This window comes from Gekko japonicus, unplaced genomic scaffold (assembly GCF_001447785.1).
Source record: "Gekko japonicus isolate JY-2015 unplaced genomic scaffold, Gekko_japonicus_V1.1 scaffold19, whole genome shotgun sequence".
Lineage (NCBI taxonomy): Eukaryota > Metazoa > Chordata > Lepidosauria > Squamata > Gekkonidae > Gekko > Gekko japonicus.
In genome coordinates this window covers 1,102,531-1,123,468 of record NW_015164664.1, presented here as the reverse complement: position 1 = coordinate 1,123,468, position 20,938 = coordinate 1,102,531, and the positions used below count along the sequence as shown (strand labels likewise).

Here is a 20,938-nt window from a genome sequence, read left to right as displayed (position 1 = left end):
GCATTCCTCGCGGGCGGCGGGCGGGGACTGTTCGGGCTGGGCGTTCTCGGCGGGCCCCAAGTTTGTTGTCGCGGCGGGGCTGAGCTGCTTCCTGACAGGCCGGCCCCTCCCACCCCCGCGGGGCCTGCCAGGGTGGGAAGGAGGCGGCTGCGGCGGAGCTGACAGCTGGGCTGGGCAGGAGGGAGGCGGCGCAGGTGTCAGGGAAGGAGCCAGCACTCCGCAGAGCAAAGTCGGACTCGTTGGTCCTCCTGGGGGCGGAGGTTATTCAGGAGCGCACTTCTCGCGCCTGATCCTCTTAAACGGACACGTGTTGCCAATTCCCCCCTCCCCCCGCGCCTGCCTTGTCCACCTGGACAGGTGCATCTCAGCGTGAAGAAGACAGGCATATGAGCTGTCAGGGGCTCTAAAAGGCAAAGTTTGGAGGGGGGGGGAGGAACTAATAAGGCCATGATAGTCATTTGTGGGTGGTCTTTGGCAGGCAGGGAGAGTTCTTGCAGGCTTGCTAAGACACTTGGGAGTACTCTCCCCACACCGCTTCCTCCACACCTCCCTAGGCAAAGAGATCAAAACCACAAAATGTGCTCCCCCCCATTTTGCTTGGGACTTTGGGTGCCTTGCTGGTGCTGCCTTCGTTGGCACAAGCCAAGTGTTTCAGGAAGAGACTTCCCCACCTTGTGGCTGAGAGTGCCAGAACTCACAGGGCATTCAGTGCATGCCTGGAAGTGCTCTTGTTACAGACTCTTTGTGGCTTCAGGAGGACTATGATTGTTCTCCAGCCAGATGGGCAAGAATGCAGCCTCTGTGTGGCATTGATATATGAGAGAGAGCGCGAGAGAGAGAGAGAGTGTGTGTGTGTGTGTGTGTGTGTGTGTGTGTGTGTGTGAACTGCTATGAAGTCGCAGCTGACTTATGGCAACCCCTACAAAGGGGTTCTCAAGGCATGTGAGAAGCAGAGGTGGTTTACCATTGCCTTGTTTTTCAGGCAATTCCATGGTGGTCTCCCTTCCAAGTACTGACCCTGCTTAGCTTCCTAGATATTTCAAGATTGGGCTGTACCGTGCCAGCCTCCCTCCTGAGAGAGAGCATGCATCCCTAGAATTCATGGAACCTGTGGTGGAATGTAGGCCTTTTCCCAGGCTGGCTGAAGCTGCTTCCTCTGCCTTGGTTTCTTTTATTGTGCAATGTGACCCTTCTTCCTTAGCACTGAATGTCTGGTGGTGGCCCTGGGAAATCCTGGCTAAGTAGAATCCTTCAGCCATACAATGCAGAAATGTGTTGGTCCTGGCTTAGAATTCACCCTGTGGTGAAGGGTGGGCCAGCAGCCAGATCAGGGAAGCAGGTCTGAATAGCACTCCATGAAACTGCAGAGCGGTCGGGTTAGAACGGATAAAAGGAAGTACTTCTTCACCCAAAGAGTGATTAACACATGGAATTCACTGCCACAGGAAGTGGTGGGTGCTACAAGCATGGACGGCTTCAAAAGGGAATTAGATAAGCATATGGAGCAGAGGTCCATCAGTGGCTATTAGCCACAAGGTATAGCTAGGGGCTCTGGGGCAAGTGATGCTCTGTCTTCTTGGTGCTTGGGGGGGGGGTCAACAGTGGGAGGGCTTCTAATGTCCTGGCCCCACTGCTGGACCTCCTGATGGCACTGGTATTTCTGGCCACTGTGTGACACAGAGTGTTGGACTGGATGGGCCTTTGGCCTGATCCAACATTGGCGTCTCTTATGTTCTTATGTTCTTATGTTCACTCACCAGTTCAGAGCTCTTTTGCTTCCAAAAATCGGAGTGAACCCTGAATGAGTATGTTGGGAACAAACCTCTTTGGTGGCTGAGACTGCAATTTCTGTACTGGAGTCTGTGTTGGAGTGACTATATCCGCTGGCTTGGGTTTGCTTTGTGTACCTTTCCTTCTCTCCCTTCTGTGTGTATCACCTCAAGGGGGGGGGGGCTCTTAGTATGGAGAGCTCAGCTGTGGCCCCACTGGCAGCTGTAGCTTCCCCAGCTCTGATGCCATGTTTTCTCACTGTGGAAAAAGCCATAGAACAGTTATAGGGAAACAAGATGCCCAGCAAACCCTGGGGCCCTGCTAGCTCCAGCAGTTGACTGGTTCTTGGCATAGTGCTCTGGTGCCTTGCAGGCAGATTTGGAGACAGATTTGGATCCCCTTGTGTTCATAGAGGAGTCTCATTCAGTCTGTGTGCCTTTTGCTTAGCCTGTGTCTTGTCCAAAAGCAACCTCAGCTAAAAGGCTATGGAGCCTTAAGACCTGAAGGTCTTATCTGAAATCCAACTATCAGCCCAAGTGTTTAAATGAAGAGGGAGTAGGGGGACACACCCTTCCTTTTGTGTTACTCCCACCGCTGCTTTTTAAAAAATTATTAAAGGCTATATTCCCTTAAGAGATCCCCTACCTTTCCCTCCCCCATCCCAAACTTCAGCACTGGCTGTAACAGTCTCAGGTTTCTGGGCTCAGTGACTTTCCAGATGTTTTGCTGTGGCTACCATAGACAAAACCTGAGTGAATCTTTGTGGGAGTTACTTAGTAACAGGAAAATAGGAGAAGGCTCAAGACTGCCCTATTGCTCACTGCTGGGGGGAGTTGCCTGCTGCTTCAAGGAAGAGGCTGATTCGTGTATCTGTGGGGGGAGGCCTTGTTGTTCAGTCTGTGCAGATTCCTCTTCTTGTTTACCTGGACAAATGCATAATCCATAGATGTAGGCAACTTCTCTCTATGTCCAACAATTTACTTAGGGAGCAGCCACAGTGCAAAGCACTCAGTTTGCATGCAGAAGTTCCTGGTTTCAGTCCCCAGCATCTTCACTGAAAGGGATCTCTGGTAGCTGGACAGTTAGCTAGCAGCTGTGCCATGGATTGGTGTTCAGCTGTTTGCCTGAGATCTTGTTTGGTTGCTGGTTAGTCAGTTCAAAGCCAACAAGAGGACTGCAAATCCCTCTAATGACTGAAGGACAGGTTTTACCTCTCCAAAGCGGGTACCATTGAACTAAGAGGATGTGTTTCTAACGTTCTGTCTTAGAGGCTGATCTGAATTGTGCTTTGAGATGTGCTGTAGCTTTCATTGTTTCCTCCTTTTGGGAATTCCCATGGGAAAGGGCAGGTCACTTTCTCTTGGAATGGGCATTAAGAGAAAACCAATTGTTGGTGTGGCTGGCTGTCAGCATGGCCCAGAGGACGTCAACTGAGATTCTGGGTTGTGCTGTGGGTGGGATGCCCTGCTATTAAGACTAGGGATCCTTTGCGTGATGCCCACGGGCATGGTGGTGCCGGCTGATGAGCTTCCTGGTGCTCGTTTGCTTCTTTGACAAAGTATCTTTTTGCACAAATCAAAGACCCAATCCTGCTTCCCTCCACCTCGTTAAAACAAGGAGGCATTTCAGAGAAGCTCAGAAAGCACCACCTTTGTTTCTGCAGGGAGCACCCATTCAGAAACGGCTGCCTCCATTGCAGGGAAGATGCTTGGCTTACAGCCTCCCAACATTTTTCACTTAGCCCCAACACCCATCCTCAGAATTCCAAAAGAGCTCAACAAGAATACCGCTGCCCTATACTGAAGGGGCACTGCTGGCACTTGTACTGATACAGTGTTCGTGGCTATACCAGTGGAAATTCTGACTGGAACTCTGGCTTCGTCTTGCATCATTTCTGTAAATCATAGACTGTGGTTCATGATGGGAACATGCAGTGCCTGCGGCCCTGACTTCTCTTGTCATTCCTTATAGATGGGGCATAGCACAGTTTTGCCCTTTTCAACCTAAAAGGCAGCCACAGAGGGTTTAACCAGAAGCAAGCCCTTGGTTTACTATGTAGAATAGAATCCTTATGTTCCTTTGTATGTTTGATGCTTCAGCACAGTCCTTCATCTTCGTATTCTCTTGCTAGTGTGGCAGAAACAGACTAGGTCTGAATAGTAAACCAGGAGGACTCTTCGCCCCTTGTCACCTCGCTTTGGCCATGGACTTGTGATGTAGGGGGAGGGGAATCAGTGGTGGGAGGAAGGATACATAACCCTTTCCCTGTGAAATATGTGCCATTTGTTTAAAATGTTTCCTCCTGTCTCCACCACCCCAATCCTAAACCAGAAGTGAGCTCAGCTGTGGAAGACTGGTGGTGGGGCATTGCAGGGGACAATTAATGGCTGCAGGAGGTGGAAGAAATATTAACCTGCTTTGTAGGCAGTGGGAGGGAATTACTGAAATAATCATATGCAAAGCATTTTGAACTGTCACATGCTGTACACATGGAAAATACCACTTTAATTGTCTCTAGTGCCAATTAAGTGCAATTTGGTGTGTTGTGAGTATGTACATCTTGTGGGACCATGTACATATTCTTCACAAAGGCAGGTGAAGTGCTGGAATTCTGTTGATGTTTGGACTAAGCCATTTAGCACCTGATTTTAAAACCTCTTAGTCTTCCAAATGGGACCATTTTTGAATGGGGATTTTGAGAGCACCCTTGAGGAACGGCTGGGTGATTCCAGTCCTTGCCATTGCTTTTCTGAGCTGGCATAGCGATGCCCAAACTATGGAGGTGGGCATGCTTCCTAAGGAAGGTGCCTTGCTTGCTAGCTGGCAGCCTCCATGGCTGCCTAAACCTCTGGGTTGCAGTTCTCTCCTGGAGACTCCCAGCTGTCATCGTCATCTTCTTTAATTTTTTTTAATTTTTAATTTTTTTCCAAATATAAACAAAAACAGTAGGAACATACTTACAGACAAAACGAGGATAATTCAATTGTTAAATACAACAGGTTACAAAGAGTACAAGCTGCAGACTCCCAGCTGTCTTGAGCTTTAGCAAGTGCTTGCAGACTTTAAAACCCTTTATTGGCCTTGGGAAGGAAACATAAATGTGCCTTGTCTTAAATCTTTGGGGATTTTTAAATTGTCTGTTGCCAAGTTTGCCTTTAATTATCTCTGGGGAAGGGCATTTTCCCCAATGAATGTCTTGATTCTCACAGCAGATACCCCATTTAAGTTTAAGAGATCCTAGCTGTACAGAATACAGTACCATGTAGTTTGACTGGTATTGCTGGTGTCAGATTTAATGTTGCCATTTGGGTGGCAACTGTACCAGGCAAATTGGACTTGTACTACAGAGCTGCTGGACGAGGTCTCCTTTTCTTTATTTGAATCATGGGAGCTCAGGGATGTGTGTCATTAGCTGGTGGGCTGGGTTGTCAGTAGAGCTTCATTGTGGCTGTTTCAGGCTGCTTGCAAAGTCAGGCATGCTTTATTCTGGCATCCCAGATATAAAGAAGAGTGAGGGAAAGACTCCTTCAAGTGACTGGAGATGGAGAAGAGAGATGGCTCAGGACTGCTTAGTCATTATTCCTTTTTGGGTGCCTGCCTGGGTGTCTTTGGGTCAGTCGCTCCTTTTCTCCCCCCCCCCCCCCGGGTTTTTCCCCCCCCCCCCCCCAGGGTTCTTGTAAGGATAAAAACGGAGAAGGGGGAGAAAAATGTTGTAAAGTACAAAAAGCAGATCATACCTAAATAAATAACAGAGGAGCTTGCAGGAATGATGTGAACCCAGAGTTTGGGATCCCACCCCTGCTTCTTAGCAAAGGGCCAAACTGGACTAGCTGTCAGCTCATGCCATGTGTGTAAAGATGCACTCGCCCCAGAAGAGGGGCCAAACGGGTCAGATTTTCAAGGCAGAAAAGGGTTCATTGGTGATTAATTCAAGGCCTTCTCCACATCTACCACTCGCTTCCCTCTCTTTTGCTCCGCCTGAGACTTTGATCCTGTAGGTGCTCCTGGCTGAGAGAGGTGCTTGGGAGTTGCCGGAAGAGAAGAAGGGTTCAGTTCTGCTCCCATTTGCTTTTCATACTGAATGTCCATTCCCTTGTTTCAGCAGGGTTTGGGGCAGTTCCATGCATTAAGCCCTGAGGCTACTGTTGTCATAGCTACACTGGGTTAAAAATTTCTCTTCTGTATCTGCAGGGGGTTGAGGGCTACAATATTGTGTCTGCAAGAAGCCAGGGGGAACTGCATTCAGGCTGGGCAGAGCTTGGATTTTTTCTTAAACAGCAGGATGCCAGTCCTCAGGGATGACCCAGCTACATGACACCCAGAGGAGCCTGCCAACGGCTCCGCTTGTTTAGGAGGAACTTCGGCTTTTGCAATTGGTCTCTGAACTCAGGGCCTCCAGACACATCTTGTTGTTTGGGGCTGCTCTTCACTTACTTGGACCTTCTCCAGCTCTGTCCTGCCACCTCACTGCTCCTTGCCAAAGATGTCAACTCTGGAAAAAAAAAATCCCACAAAGTTTATTTAAACAAATAGTGCAAGCATCAAAACAGTCATTGATGCAGAAGTTATGCCAGGAGCTGTGTGCATGCATGAAGTTTTGAGTTGAGTTTTTTGTGTTGTGAGCAATGTGTAAACAGGCTTGCTGATATGTTTTGTGAGTGGGTTGGGTCTGGTGGCTGGCCATTAAGGTTCCTGGATCTTATCATGCGCGCTGGTTCCACCCCGCAGAGCTTGCCTCTGCCCTGAGCAGCACTGTAATTATTTAGCAGCTCGGCTGGTTACTGTGTCTGCAGAGAACTGGCCTCTTCTGCCCTGAGGGATGCCAATGATATTACAGGGAAGGGTCTGTTGTGCATGTGGAGCCCTCTAAGGCCACGTTCTTCTAGAGTGTCTGGGACTTTCTGGAATGATTCCACGGGAATTGTTGAAGACAATGAGTGCTCCCTGACATTGAGGACTTGCAGGGCTTTGTTGACATTCCTGACGTTCAGGCTTGGGACCTCCCTGTTGCTGCCTGGCTTGCGGCTCTGCTGTGTACCACTTCTTTCCTATGCCTCTGAAACAAAAAGAAGATTGAGATTCCATGGCAGGGGGAGCTCTTTGGGTCTTTGCATTTCAGGGGAAAAACTTCCAAATGGATACGAATGGAGGCGAATTCCTAGTTTATTTAATTTATTTTAAAATATTTATCCTTCTGCCTTTGTCCCATACATCCTGGTGCCCTGAGCAGAGTTTTAGCTTTATCTTTTAGGGGGAAACTCTGAACTGGTAGGCAGTACCTTTAGATGGCTAAAAAGTGAGAGGGCGAAGATGGAAATAACATGCAACAGAGTTGCAGCATGTTCTTTAGTCATGGAATGGTTCCCTTCCAGCTTCTTGAGTGGAATTATAGACATGCTGCATGCTGCAAGATAGCAAATTAAACACGTGCTCAATGATCTATTTTGCTCGCCTTCCCCTTGCACAATGCTCTTTTTTGAACTCAACCCTGGAGAGGAAAAGATGAATTTGGATTGAGCATGATGAGCGCACTTTCAGAGCAGACCTCTTGCTCGCTATATGTTACATCTCTGCCTTCATAGCTGTGCCCTACAGAGGTGCCCAGGAGATCTGCTGAGGCCAAATCCTCTAAATCAAAAACTTTGCCTGTATTGCTGTGTACTTCTGCTGTGCTTATACAAGTGCAGATGTTCCTCTTTAGGGCCTGAGAGAGGGGCCGCAGTACCAGGAGGAGGTTGGAGGTCCGGACATTGAAATTCCACTCACTGGGTATTAGCAGCTCTATTCGCTCCCCTGTAGTTTCTGTGTCATCATCAGTTATTGTCTACAGATTTCTAACTCTTTCTCATACCATGAGGACTAGGAAGGAGATATATATATATAAATATATATGTGGAATTTACTAGGATAATGGATGGCATGTGTATGTGGCAAACCTTTGGAGGGGCACAACATGTATACAACCTCACTGAATTGTTGTTGGACAATTGGTTTTCACAGGTACCTTTCTATGTGTTCTAAGTACCAAAATTGGTTTTCTCAGGGCTGAAGTCTGCACCAAATGTGGTGTATTACTAAATTCACCAGCCTTCCCAAAGGGAGAATTTGGGGGGTAGTGGAGGTGAAGGCTGCTTCCTCCCTGCTTTCTGCCTCTTGCTCCTCTCCTGACCTCATTGCAAAAGAACAAATGGAAAGGAGGGCAAATTCCAAGTTGATCAAAAGAGAGACTTTGCACTTGGCTCGAGCTTCTGCTGTCACGGGATTCTGGAGGTGTTGAGAATTCACGGAGGGCTGAGGCTGGCCTACTTAGAGTGCCGTCTGGCCAGGTTTTCCCTTCTGGCCCCCATTAAGCTTCTTGATGATGGGCAGAGCATGGTGTGACCAAGCATGGCCTGCTATGGGGCTGAGCCAGCCTTTCTTCCCTGTGCTGCTGTTGTAGTTTGTAGCTTCCTTCTGCCCTGTGCTTCACTGAGCTCCCCTCCCCAAAGCTGGCTTTTCAGGCCCCGATTTCCTCTTTTTGCAGCATACATCTCCACCTCCAAATCCTCCCTGAGCCTTGTTTCTAGACGCCTTTCTCTGTGTAGCCCTTCTACTGGGGACTTGGCTGGCTGCCTTTTTGGCTTGACTGAGGGGGTACTGATGGTGCCTGGTAACCACCATGTGTTCCAGCTAGGCCAGAGTTGTGCAAGGCACCCTGTGCTCCTCCCAGTACTGGGCAGGTCAGAGAGATCAGGACAAGCAAGCAAAATCCACTCCCTTGGCTTGGCTCCCTTTCAAGCTCAGTAGCCTCGTGGAGCTGCAGCTGGCTCTTGCCCTGCCAGTCTCTGAGGCAGAGGAGAGAGAATTTTTGGGCTGACGCGGCTTCTTTCCCCCAACATCACCACTCACTGCTGGGCGGCTGAGAGCTGCAAGCCAGCTTTTCCCTTGGTCTGTGTGCTGGTGCTCAAGACTGCTGTTGCAAGCTGTCAGCAATTTGCTCCAGTTCTCAGCATCTTGCAGCACTAGTTTCAAATTACACTTTTTACCTTTTTGTGGAAGATGTTTGGTGGCCTCAAGCTAGCAACAGCATCGACAGCACATGCCCTGTGGGTTTATTGAACTGCTAGGAACAGGGAGGGCTTTCAACATGGAGGATGCAAACAAGCTGCTTTTTGGACAAAATTTCACAATTTAGGGAGGGGTGTGTGTTGTGCACACATATGTGAGCACGTTCCTAACACTCCAGGACTGTTGTGTGCATGTAAGTTGTCATAAACAATCCTAATGGATCTCTGCTTTCCCCCCATAGCCTAACTGCCAAATTGCTTGCATTACAGGGACAGAATTATGCCCTGTTCTCTGACATTATAAAAGGGTAATACTGGGGCAGGTGATTAAACTGTACACGGCATCACCAGCATCCTTGACAGATACTGCACTCTAAATGCTTGATTGGTTCTTCCATGTCCCAAAGTTAGGTGCAGTCTCTTCTGTTTCTCTAGAGCTCATCCATGTTAAGTCTGTCATAGCCTTCCTCACCCTTATCAAATTAATTCTCACTAATTTTTCTCCCCCCAAACACCCCTGCCATTGTCTCAGCCCTATTTTCTCAACCTCCCCCCAACTTCTGAAGCGTCCTCATCTCTGCTGAACTCTCTGTCCCACCAGCAAGAGAATCTGACACCCCAGCTAACATGCTGTACAGATAAGGATTGGAGGCTGGAAGGAGCACAGACTGGCCTGCTGCTGACCCTGTGGTGCAATCCTGTTTGGAGAGGGAGAGTGTCCTTGCTGTGGTTCGTAGGCAGAAAGCGGTGTCTTTGCTTAAAGGGCAAGGCAGGCTACCCAAGGAGGGTTTTTAGTGAACAAATCAGAGTTCCAGTGCTCCCCCCGTTCTTGAACCCTCAGCTGTACCCATTTAGTAATACAGGACTTGGGGCTTCATTATGAGCATGGGCAGGACTGTGAGAGCAGCGCTTTCCTAAGAACAGTGCCCGCCTTTTGCTGGCACAAGACTGGCTGACCTACTTGAGAACAGCACTTTGGGAGTGTGCTGAATTTCTCTAAACCGGGGGGTATTCTGTGCTGGAAACCTTTTATTCTCTGCTAAAAGTGTTTGTTGGGGGGATAGAGGTTTGGCCCCATTGCCCCTTGCTTCCCAAATCTTAAAAATACTAAAGGCTTGAGACATTTGAAGTTTGTAACACCTAATATGTAGGAGTGTGGTGTATTGTAATGGGGGGAAAATAGACAACCCTGTTAAAGAGAAGTGTGAAAGGGTGGGGAAGATTGGGGGGGGGCAGGGAACTGAAATTCCTATTTGTAGTATTTAAAAAACAAACACACACTCAGACCCCAACAGAGTACTACATTAATTTTTTAGCTGTCACCATTAGCCCCCTTTGACATCAAATAGATCCTGCTCAGTGTGGCATATAGTGTCCCCTCGCCACATGAACGAGTATCCAGTTTAGGATTTGCAGGTGAGATCTTGCCTTCCTGAGCTGCCCACTCACTTCATTCTTCTGGTGCAGAAAGGTTAAGATTAGCACATTTTTTTTCCTCTTGTGGTGTGTGTGTGTGTGTGTGTGTGTGTGTGTGTGTGTGTTGGGTGGCAGGTCCCTCAGCCACAAACTGGCTGCTTCTAATGTGTCATTCCCCATCACCACCTGAGGAATCTCAAGCCAGGCTCCTTAGCCAAGCCAGTTCCTGCAAAGAAATGGGCCCCTGTGTCTTTAAGAGTAGGCTGGCTTCCCTGTGGAGCAAGGAGGCAAAGTGGGTGACATGCTTGGAAGGTCACAGCTGTGAGCAGGGAGGGTGTGTGAATATGTGGGGGAGATTGTGGGAGGTTCCCGAGCACGGCGTCGCTGGGCTGCACTGTGCAGAAGCGACTTAGATGCAGAGATGCTCTGCTTGGCAGGAGGTATGAGGGGCCCACAGAGGAGCCTTCGGTTCTCAGCAGTTTCCCCAGGTTTAAAGTCTTTTAAGCCTGTGCAGCTTAGAGGTATTCTTATAACAGGGGGGCTCATTGCGGGGGGGGGGGGGGCATGCTTTATACTTTCAAGTGTGACAGTCCAGTAGAGGGAACATATCCAGAGTCGGGCCACTTTCCTAATCCATGGCCACAGGATGATCCTGCGTGTCTAGTTTGTTGTCTGTGTGCCGAGGCACAGAGGAGGTTCAGTGTAAGGCGTGGCTTTATTACATTCCCCCCCCTCGGCTGGCATGGTCGATTCATTTGTTTCTTTGGCTCCTGGTGGGGGATAGGGAGTCCAAGGCAGCAGAAGTGGGCAACCCCAGTGATCAGCATTACATAGTGTGATGGACTACTTCTTATAAATGTCCCAGTTGTCAGCTCCTCAGCCCAGTTTCATAGCGGGGAAACTGAGGAGTTAGTCCCCGAAACTTGCCTTGAGTGCTGTGCTGGCTACAGGCTCTGAAAATTCCCTCCGACTACTGCCTCTCCACAACCTAAGTGACCTCTGCATGTGCAGAAAGGGGGCCGAAGGGTGCTGAGCATGGGCTTGGCTCCAGAGCTCATTCGATGCCAGGGCTCAACTGCCCTGGAACATTTGTAAGGAGATCTTTAATGTGTATCTGTTTTGTCTGCTCTGAGTGGGCGGCACCATCCAGGACCTTCCCAGCACCTTTCCCCAGACACAGCTGCTTCTGTTTTGCAGGGCTACTCCACACTCGGGACCAACCCTGGTCTTCCACCTTCATTTAGTATCAGTGCCAGGGCTCTTTTTGTAGAAAAAGCCCAGCAGGAACTCACTAGCATAATGGGCCACACCCAACAGCAGGAACTCATAAGCATATTGGGCCACACCCCTGACAGCACAGCTCATTAGCACATTAGGCCGCACCCACATGTTACCAGAAGTGTGGTTATCCAGCCACACCCACCTTTTGCTTGTTATTCTGTTTACCTTGTTTGTTGTCAAAACCCAGGGCTTTTTTTTGTAGCAGGAACTCCTTTGCATGTTAGGCCACACACCCCTAATGTAGCCAATCCTAATGAGTTTCTGCCGTTGGGTGTGGCCTGTTATGCTAATGAGTTCCTGCTGGGCGTGGCCAACTTGGAAGTCAGCCGGAACTCCGTTCCTGTGCATTCCATTCCTGCCCCAAAATAGCCCTGAGTATCACCAACGTGGCATCAGTAGGCGAACCCATTTGAATGCCTTCTTCTCACAAATGAAAACAACCCATTCTGTCTGCCAGTTTGTGGCCCAACGGTTTCCTTTTTTTGTAACTGTTAGACTTGGGGAGGGGACCGTGATGTCTGGGTTGGTTGGGAGTCTCTGAGCATAGGCAGAGCACCATTCCATTTCCCTCATCACTGAATTACCGGAGCTTCCTGGCTAGTTTCATCAGCTCTTCTTCAGGAGATAACAAGTTGAAACTTATGCCTCTTCGAATGCTTGCCGTTCTCTGGCTACCTTGCTCTACTGGCCCTAGCTCTGTTGGTGTCATTTTACCCCATGCAGTTATCTTTCTAAGGCTGACTTCCATCACTGCCCACTGATGGTATTGAGGTAAGGTTGGATTCCTTCTCTCCTTCCAGGTGTGCCCCCATGTTGCCTTAGTTGTGCTGCATGCAGCTGCTGCCACAAAGCAAAACCTGCCTCTCTCCCAAGGAACTCTGGCCTCACTGACAGATCACTTTCAGCCATTAATATTTCAGGCAGATGGGCAATGCCAGAGCACACCACGTGGGTTATGCTGTGTACCTGCCATATGAACCACCGGGAGGCGAATAAATCTGCTACTCACCAATTTCTACTTTGTTCTGTTCGACCAGAGTATCTAAATGTCCTGTAAGTCTTATCTGACAATATCCACATAGTGGTTGTTACAATCAAGCACTTGAAATGGTCTAGTGAGTGTTCAGCAATGAAGATGCACTTTTTGTTTGTTTGTGCATAAACATGACTCCCATGAATGTTTAGACCACCCCTGCCCCCTGCCATCACTAGCTCTGTGGCTCCTCTTCGTTGGAAAGTTTGCCTGTCTATCTGCATGACCTTCTTGACACATGACCCCTTCAGTCTTTTGATTTTGATTTTGATTTTGTATTTTTGCATTGTGTGTGTGTGCCTGTGCCTGGAAGTCATGGCGACCTCTGGGGCATGGAGGATGTTCAGAGAACATGGTAGCTCGCCTCTGCCTCCTGACCCTGGTATTCCCTGGAGGTCTCCCATCCAGATACTTGCCAGGGTTGGCCCTGCTTAGCCTCCGAGATCCGATGAGACTGGGCTTGCCTGGGCTACCCAGGTCAGGGCACCCCTTCAGTGCTTTGATTCACCAGCACCATTGTAGCTGCATGAAGAACAGTGAGCTTCATTCCTCTTTGTACTACCAGCCCTGTGCAATCCGAATAAGTCTATTTTTTTCCTTTTGCCAACAGATATAAAGGGATGGCCATTTGGCCCCTTGAAAGAGGCACAGTGTGGGGTTAGAGAGGTGAGAGCCAGTTTGGTGTAGTGGTTAAGTGCGCGGACTCTAATTTGGGAGAACCGGGTTTGATTCCCCACTCCTCCACTTGCACCTGGCTGGAGGACCTTGGGCAAGTCATAGTTCTGGTCAGAGCTGTCCTTGAAAGAGCAGTTCTTGAAAGAGCTCTCTCAGCCCCACCTACCTCACAGGGTGTCTGTTGTGGGGAGGGGAAGGGAAAGGAGCTTGTAAGCCACTCTGAGACTCCGAGTGAAGGGCGGGGTATAAATCCAATCTCTTCTTCTAGGTTCTGAGCCTGTATGGTTTCTGTCCATCACACCAACAATTCTGTCCCTCTCCAGCTTCAGCTATTGTTTCCTCTGCATTGCAGGAGGGTAGCTTACTACCTACTGGCTCCCCTGCTGAGCACAGCATCAGTGTGGCTTGCAGCAGCTCCCTGGCAGCTGGGTGCCCCCTTACATTGCAGCCTGTCAAGGCCTGTAATTTATTCTAATTGGTCATTGTGCAGTCTGTGCTGAGAACAGTGTGCCAGGCATGGTGATAACTACACAGTGTTGGCACCTGGGATATGTGGAGCCACCTGGGCTGCTTCTGAGCATCCTCTGTTGAATTGCTACTTTACATTCTGGTGTTTCTCCCCCCAAAAAAATGTCTGGTATGAAAGTCAGGGAAAGTGCCTACCTACAGAAGGACCTTGCCCAATAGGGAATTTGGAATCTTCCTATAGCGGGGATGCTCCGCCTCTGTGAGCTGATGGGCATCTTTGTAATTCTGACAGCAGGTGGGGAGCACCATCCCCAAATGGCTGCCACAAGAGATGAAGCCAAACCCCACATGACTGGTGCAGGAGACACAGCCAAATAAAAGACCTCCCTTCTCACAGTCCCTGGGAGGAAGGAAAGCCTGAAAGGGGAATGGAACCACACATGGACTATGGAAGGCCCAGCTACATACCAGTCCTCCTGATCCTCCAGTGGTTATGGAATAATAGAGTTGGAAGGGATCTCCGGGGTCATCTAGTCCAACCCCCTGCACAATGCAGGAAATTCACACATTCCTCCCCCCGCACACCCCCAGTGATCCCTGCTCCATGCCCAGGAGATGACAAATAAATCTCCAGGATCCCTGGCCAAACTGGCCTGGAGAAAAATTGCTTCCTGACCCCAAAGTGGTGATCACCATTTCACACAAATCAGCATTGCTGTCAGATGGCTATCTAGCCTCTGTTTAAAAACCTCTAAAGAAGGAGAAGCCTGTTCCCCTGAGGAACCGCTCTACCTGTTGGGAAGCCAATAAAAAGCCCCGCCTTACGTTCTCCCTACCCACTCGGCAGGCACCATGGGAAATTCTGGTGGGTGTCATGGTGCCCATGGGAAGGGCCTAGATTTGTCTGCTGTGAGGACCGAAGGAGCAAGAGAGTAAACTGAGTGCATCAGTTACCATGGGCTACTTGGAAGGTACAAACTCACTGTAGCACAGCTTATTCTGTTGATTTATTTGCTTCATTTATGTCCCATTTTTCACCCCAGTGGGGACTCAAAGTAGTTTATACTGTTCTCCTGTCTTCCATTTTATCCTCACCACAACCCTGTGAGGTGGGTTAGGCTGTGTGACTGGTATAAAGTCACCCAAATTCAGCCAGCTTCTGTGGCAAAGTGAGGAATTAAAGCTAGGTCTTCCCAGGTCCTGATCCAACTCTCTAACCTCTATACCACACTGGCTTACAGTTGATCTAGGAGTAGGGGCAGCCGACAACTGATGCTGAACTGCTTTCACCCAGTGCTGAGACAGAGTTGCTGTTAAGATCACCCTTTTAGCTGTGCTGATCTATTGCAGGGTGGAGAAGAGGTGGGGGGGAGAGACCTGAATAGGGTAGAGGAGAGCATCCTCTGTAGTGCACCAAATTTACCATGTGGTTTCTCTGCAGGCATCCCTGATGGGAGGAGGCTGCCAGCTGCATGGTGACCTGGCATGCGCCTCTTTAACTTCTTGTCCCTTTGGGCCTGAAACCAATTCATCTCCCCAGGTGCCTGCTTTAGAAAGCAGAGAGGTTTCAGCTGAGAACTCATCTATCTTCCCTTCCTCGTGTTGCTTTATTTATTAAAATGTTTTCCGCTGCTTTTTGGCACTCCCCCAAAGTGATTTACAATCCCATAAAATTATGCCAAAGTAGATAGCTAAAAAGCAATTCAGACCCATTTTTTTTTTTTTAAAAAAAAAACAAATTTCCTTTCCCTGTTTATCTTCACCTCTTTCTTTCCTTTGTTTGTCCTTAAAGCAGTTTTTATTCTGTAAGCTCCTAGGAGTGGAGACCCCGTACTCCATAAAGACTCATGTACATATAAATAACAGTAATGAAGCTGGATCAAGATCAATGTAGCATGATCCCCATGGGTTAGTACAAGACAGTAACTGGGAAGCCATGTTTTTGGACTAACGTGTTTCTGAGAACTTTCCAGTGGCGGCTCCATGTTACCTGCATTTGCAGTGTAATCTGCAAGGGGCAAAGCTCATATTCTACCCATTCTGGCTGCCTTATTTAGGGACAACTTGGTACCTGGCAGCTGGCCCTGTCTGGATATCTGGGGGTGGGAGTGGGTGGATGGGGTTTGCAGCAGTCTAGCTAGCTGATGCTTAGCTGGGGGGGGGGCTGAAGTATTTGGGCCACCCAGGAAGAGGATAGGGAGCGGAAAGGATTTCAGCCAGCTTCCCGTGAAAAGGCTTGCAGCGGAAGGAAGCTCTTGTGGGATGGTCAGGCTGCGCCTCTGCCTAAGGAGGGGGTGCTCGCTTCCGCAGCACATATACTAAATTTGGAGCCTAAGGAAGGGCTGGTGGCCTTCCCACCCCTCTGTTCTTGCCCATTCTTATTACACATACACACAAGGTAGAGATAGGATCATCTGTAGTGGATATACGCCTAGTAATTCTGTGAGAGAACTGATGTTCTCCCATCTAGCCAGTGTGCCTGGTACAGATTTGCTACCCTGCAGTGAAGAAAGAAGTATCCTGCCATATACCTGTAATACATGAAACATGCCTCTGCCCTACTTGATTCCCCACGAATGCCTTGCCCAAGAGCCCCGTCCCCCTGCCCAGGGCTTGCTTGTAATGGAACCTCCCTGTACAAAAGCAGTATATCAGGGGTGGCCTTTGCCTTCATGCACTACTTGTGAGTTTCTCAGAGGCATCTCTTGGAAGCAGAATGCTGGATTAGCTGGGCTTGGATCTGATCCAGCAAAGCAATTCCTGTGGCTGAGCAGTGGGATTATTTAAATGGGCCTTCACATACAGCATTACCAGCTTGTCATTTTTTGCTCATCTGTTGTGGGCCAATGCAAAGCTGGAAGTTCTCATGAAGCTGCCTTATACTGAATCAGACCACTGGTTTGTGACGGTCAATGTTGTCTACTCCCATTGGCATTGGCTCTCCAGGATCTCAGGTGGAGGTCTTTCACATCATGTACTACCTGATCCTTTTAACTGGAGATGCCAGGAATTGAACCTGGGACCTTCTGGATGCAAAGCAGATGCTCTGCCTCTGAGCCAGAACCCCTCCCCATTCCAGCAACTTTGACTCTTATTAACAAGACTTCATTGACCATGGATACAAATTGGTTCCACAGACATTTGCAGTATAATAGGAACTGCAGGCAGAGAAACTGTTACCTGTGGGCACAGCTTTGGATCCTCATGCTCCTTTCTGCATCAAAGAGTGAGAAGTTATTGCTTCTGTTGCCTTGATCTTCCACACAGTGGTTGAAATCCATGATGGCCAGGAAGAGAAGATCTGAAAGTACAAGAAGTATTTCTTTACAAGGCGATGCCAGGCTTTTGGAAATGGTGCGGAGACGCAGGGGGTCCTACCCATAAATACATGGGGAGCTAAGACAGCGGGGTGAATTCTTTTACAGAGCCATGCAAGGTTTCCCTTTAAGGTCCTAGCCTTCAAGGTGGATGAAGTGTTGAGATCAGTGCCATTTAGCTGCATCCTGTGTGTTTGAGATTAGGGTGTTAACTAAATCCGGTGAAAGGATCAGTCTTCCTGATGTTGCCTTCTTCTTCCCCCATAGAGTTTGTGCAGTTTCCTCCCTCTCTTCTCCATAGATTGCATTGCCATCTGGAAGGCCCTGCCCTCGCAGCCAGCCACGTGCCACACACTGTTCCAGTCCTTCAGTGCAAGGCCTGGCATGCCTAGGCAGCCCTGGGTAGCACGCCCAGCCTGGATCAGCAGCAGGGTGGGTGGAGTACATCTCCGTGTTTTTCCACCCTTGGCAGGGACTGGGTACAGGGTTATGGAGAGGTTGCAGGGAGGTAGGTGGTGCCATGCTTCATGCTTTACTCCTGCTTGTGTAGCTCTTTGGAGCTTGGGCTTGCATCTTCTTTCTCACCATCGGTTGGGGAGTAGGTGTGGAAGCAGAAGAAGACTGTTGGCATGACAGGAGTAGCACAGGTTTTGAAGAACTGATAGCAAACCCTGCTCTGCTACTACCTGGTGGGTCACATCACTTCCCTTTTCAGCTTCTGGTCTTGTAAAAAATATGGACTTCAAGACCCACCTTCTCGCCCTTCCAAGGCTGCCAGAAATGGGGCTGTCTGTAGCTTGCCCAGCCCTATGGAACTGAACATATTTGGGCTCCCTTAGCAAAGATGTGGCTTCTGCTTTTTCCACTGCCATCTCCTACATGCTATGGTTGAAGTGGCTCTTGCCAGATGGTCCAGGGCATCTGCAGTGGTGGGATCCACTGACCAGCTGATTGTTTGGGGCACCCTACAGCACAGCAGCAAGAACAAATACTGCATTCACTGGCAGTAGCTGGGTCCACCAATATAGTGGAAAGGGACAAGTAGACCTGTTCTCCAGAGGGCTGGTCTACCCCCGTAGAGAACAACATTTTCTGTAATGAAATTTGACTTGATTCTCATATGTTTAAATTATTCTTAAAATATATTTTAAAAGAATCCATTCTGAGATTTTTACAAGGTTGTGGAAATAATCTTTTAAAACTAATTGATGTGATAGTCAAATGTAGACTCGCTCACAACTTTAATGCTACTAACTTTTTTGCTCATGAGGTAGAATTTTTGCTCACAACACTGTGGAGCTTAGAGGGAATGTTGCTCTGGAGATGAGTGCTCTTGGTGTTGCAGCCTGATGTCTCCAGTGTGTGTGGGGGGGGAGATAGGTAATGGTTTCTGAATAACATTGGTTGGGCTGTATTCTAATGACCAGGAAGGCCCTAGTGCATAACTCTGTGCTGTTCTGCTGGCACAACAACTTCCATTTAGTGTTGCATGTGAAATCTTCTGTTGTTTAGTTGGCATTACTAGTCTACCTCTGCAGTGTACAAACTGGGAATGTCCCTCCTAAATTTCCTCTTTTTCCTGGAAAGCAGCAGAAAAGAGAAGGGAAGGACTGAGCAGTTAGGCTACCCCCCCCTGAGCCTGCTTGCAGGGAGAGTGGGGTATAAATCGAATGAATAAGATAAAATAAATAAAAAGATCTAGCTTCACTTGAACCTTAATAATCTGCCTTTGCGACCCATGCCTATCATTTAGGCTTGCAGTGACCACACTCTTCCTCTCTGAGATCAAAGTACTTATATGGGTGAATGGCATCATGAGGTTTTGTGGGGTTCAGACTGGCTTTCGTGGGTTTTATTTTATTTTTCATTTCATTTACTTAATTTGTGTTGGAAAAGGCAATATCTGGTGTACAAAGTAGAAGAGAAGACCCTGCAGGGGGCAGCAATAAGACAATTAGATAGGATAGATCAGTGATGGCGAAACTTTTAGAGACTGAGTGCCCAAACTGCGACCCAAAACCCACTTATTCATCGCAAAGTGCCAACACAGCAATTTAACCTGAATACTGAGGTTTTACTTTAGAAAAAAACAACTCATACATTAATTTAAGATGATCCAAACAAAGTAAGGAAAGCAATCCCAAATGCTTTCATTTACTTAAAAAATTATTTGGCAGAGAATTCGACACTTTAATGATTGTCTGGGCCTGGCTGGGGCGATGGCACGCGTGCCCACAGAGAGGGCTCTGAGTGACACCTCTGGCACCCGTGCCATAGGTTCACCACCACTGGGATAGATCAAACTGGGCAGCCGTGTTGGTCTGAAGCAATAGAACACAGTTAGGGTCCAGTGGGGCACCTTTAAGACCAACAAAGTTTTATTCAAGGTGTGAGCTTTCGTGTGCACCTTCTCTCTCCTATTGTCATTCCTTCTCTGTCTCCAGATTGCTACTCTTAGGGCAATTTCCCCCTTCTTCCCAGAAGGGCCGCACTCAGTCTTACCCTCTCTCTCAGCTAGAGATGTAGTTAGGAATCTATCTCTGTCTCTCCTCTTTCCTATCAAGTATGCTATTTCCTAAATCTTTATCTACTCTTTAATCAGGTTGTGCACCGTTGCTGTGTTAATTACTCTGCGAACAATTTGTACCCTGCCTTTCTCCCCAGTGGGGATCCAAGGTGGCTTACATCATTTTCCTCTCCTCCATTTTATCCTCACAACAACCCTGTGAGATGGGTTAGACTGAGAGAGTGTGACTGGCCAAAGGTGACTCAACAAGTTTCCATCACATGAGTGAGAATTCAAACTCAGGTCTCACAGATGCTAATCTGATATGCTTAACCATTACACCACACTGGCTCTCACTCACCCCATATGTTTCCAGGAGTGAATGGCTCTTAGATTCAACAACTGTCTCCATTGCCCAGTTGAGTGCAGCTGTCTATCTGAGGACATCCTGTAAGCTTCTTCCCTATTCTCCCTTTCTAGGCAGCTGTGTATGGTTTCTCTAAGAGAGAGCCCTTTTGGGGCCAGGATGGGGAATGAGGTGGAAAATACAGGGGGAGGCTGGAGTCTTGCCTTTGCAGTCTTCTGATGCTGTCTTATCTCTAACCACCAGGGCTATTTTGGGGCAGGAACGCACAGGCAGGGGTCGTTGCGTAGAAAAAGAGCTAGGGGAACTCATTAGCATAACTCATTAGCATATGCCACACCCCCTGACATCACCGGAATTGTCTCATAAGGCCACACCCCCTGACATCACCAGAAGTGTGTCATAAGGCCACACACCCTGCCCCCAACAGTCCCGGCTGCTGCCGGCGGCCTTGCAGCTCCACTGCCGAGCCCCATGAGGGGCCCGGCGGTGGACCTGCAAGGCCGGCGGGAATGCAAGGAAGCCCCGCGAAGGCCCATAGGAATGGAGTTCCGGCTGGCTCCCGAGGTGGCCACGCCGAGCAGGAACTCATTAGCATAACAGACCACACCCAACAGCAGAAACTCGTTGGAATTGGCTACATTAGGGGTGTGTGGCCTAACATGCAAAGGAGTTCCTGCTACAAAAAAAGCCCTGGGTCTTGACAACAAACAAGGTAAACAGAATAAGAAGCAAAAGGTGGGTGTGTCTGGATGACCACACTTCTGGTAACATGGGGTTTCGGCATAATATGCTAATGAGTTTCTGCTGTCAGGGTGGGGCCTAATAAGGTAATGGGTTTCTGCTGTTGGGTGTGGTCTATTATGCTAATGAGTTCCTGCTAACCACTGATCTATTTTATTTGGCTGGTAGCAGCTCTCCAGGGTCTCAGAAAGGTATTCCCTGTCACATGAGATGCCAGGAACTGAACCTGGGACCTTTAGCACTAGAGGCACACACTCTCAAAATTAGCCCTTCCTGCTGCATTACTCTTAGCTGGTGTGAGACAAGCAGCAACAGCAC

At 48.7% G+C, this 20,938-nt stretch overlaps 1 protein-coding gene across 2 annotated transcripts in view; it reads left to right on the top strand.

The window, feature by feature from the left end:
- Positions 1–20,938, top strand: part of KLF8 (Kruppel-like factor 8) — a 62,971-nt gene that overhangs the window by 316 nt on the left and 41,717 nt on the right. Inside the window, exon 1 of one of the 2 annotated variants that reach the window (XM_015408971.1) lies at positions 17,422–17,438. The exons of the other annotated variant lie outside the window; for it this stretch is intronic. The gene's annotated coding sequence lies outside the window, so the exon portion shown is untranslated. Of the gene's footprint in view, positions 1–17,421; positions 17,439–20,938 lie in introns of those variants that run through there. 2 annotated transcript variants of the gene reach the window in all.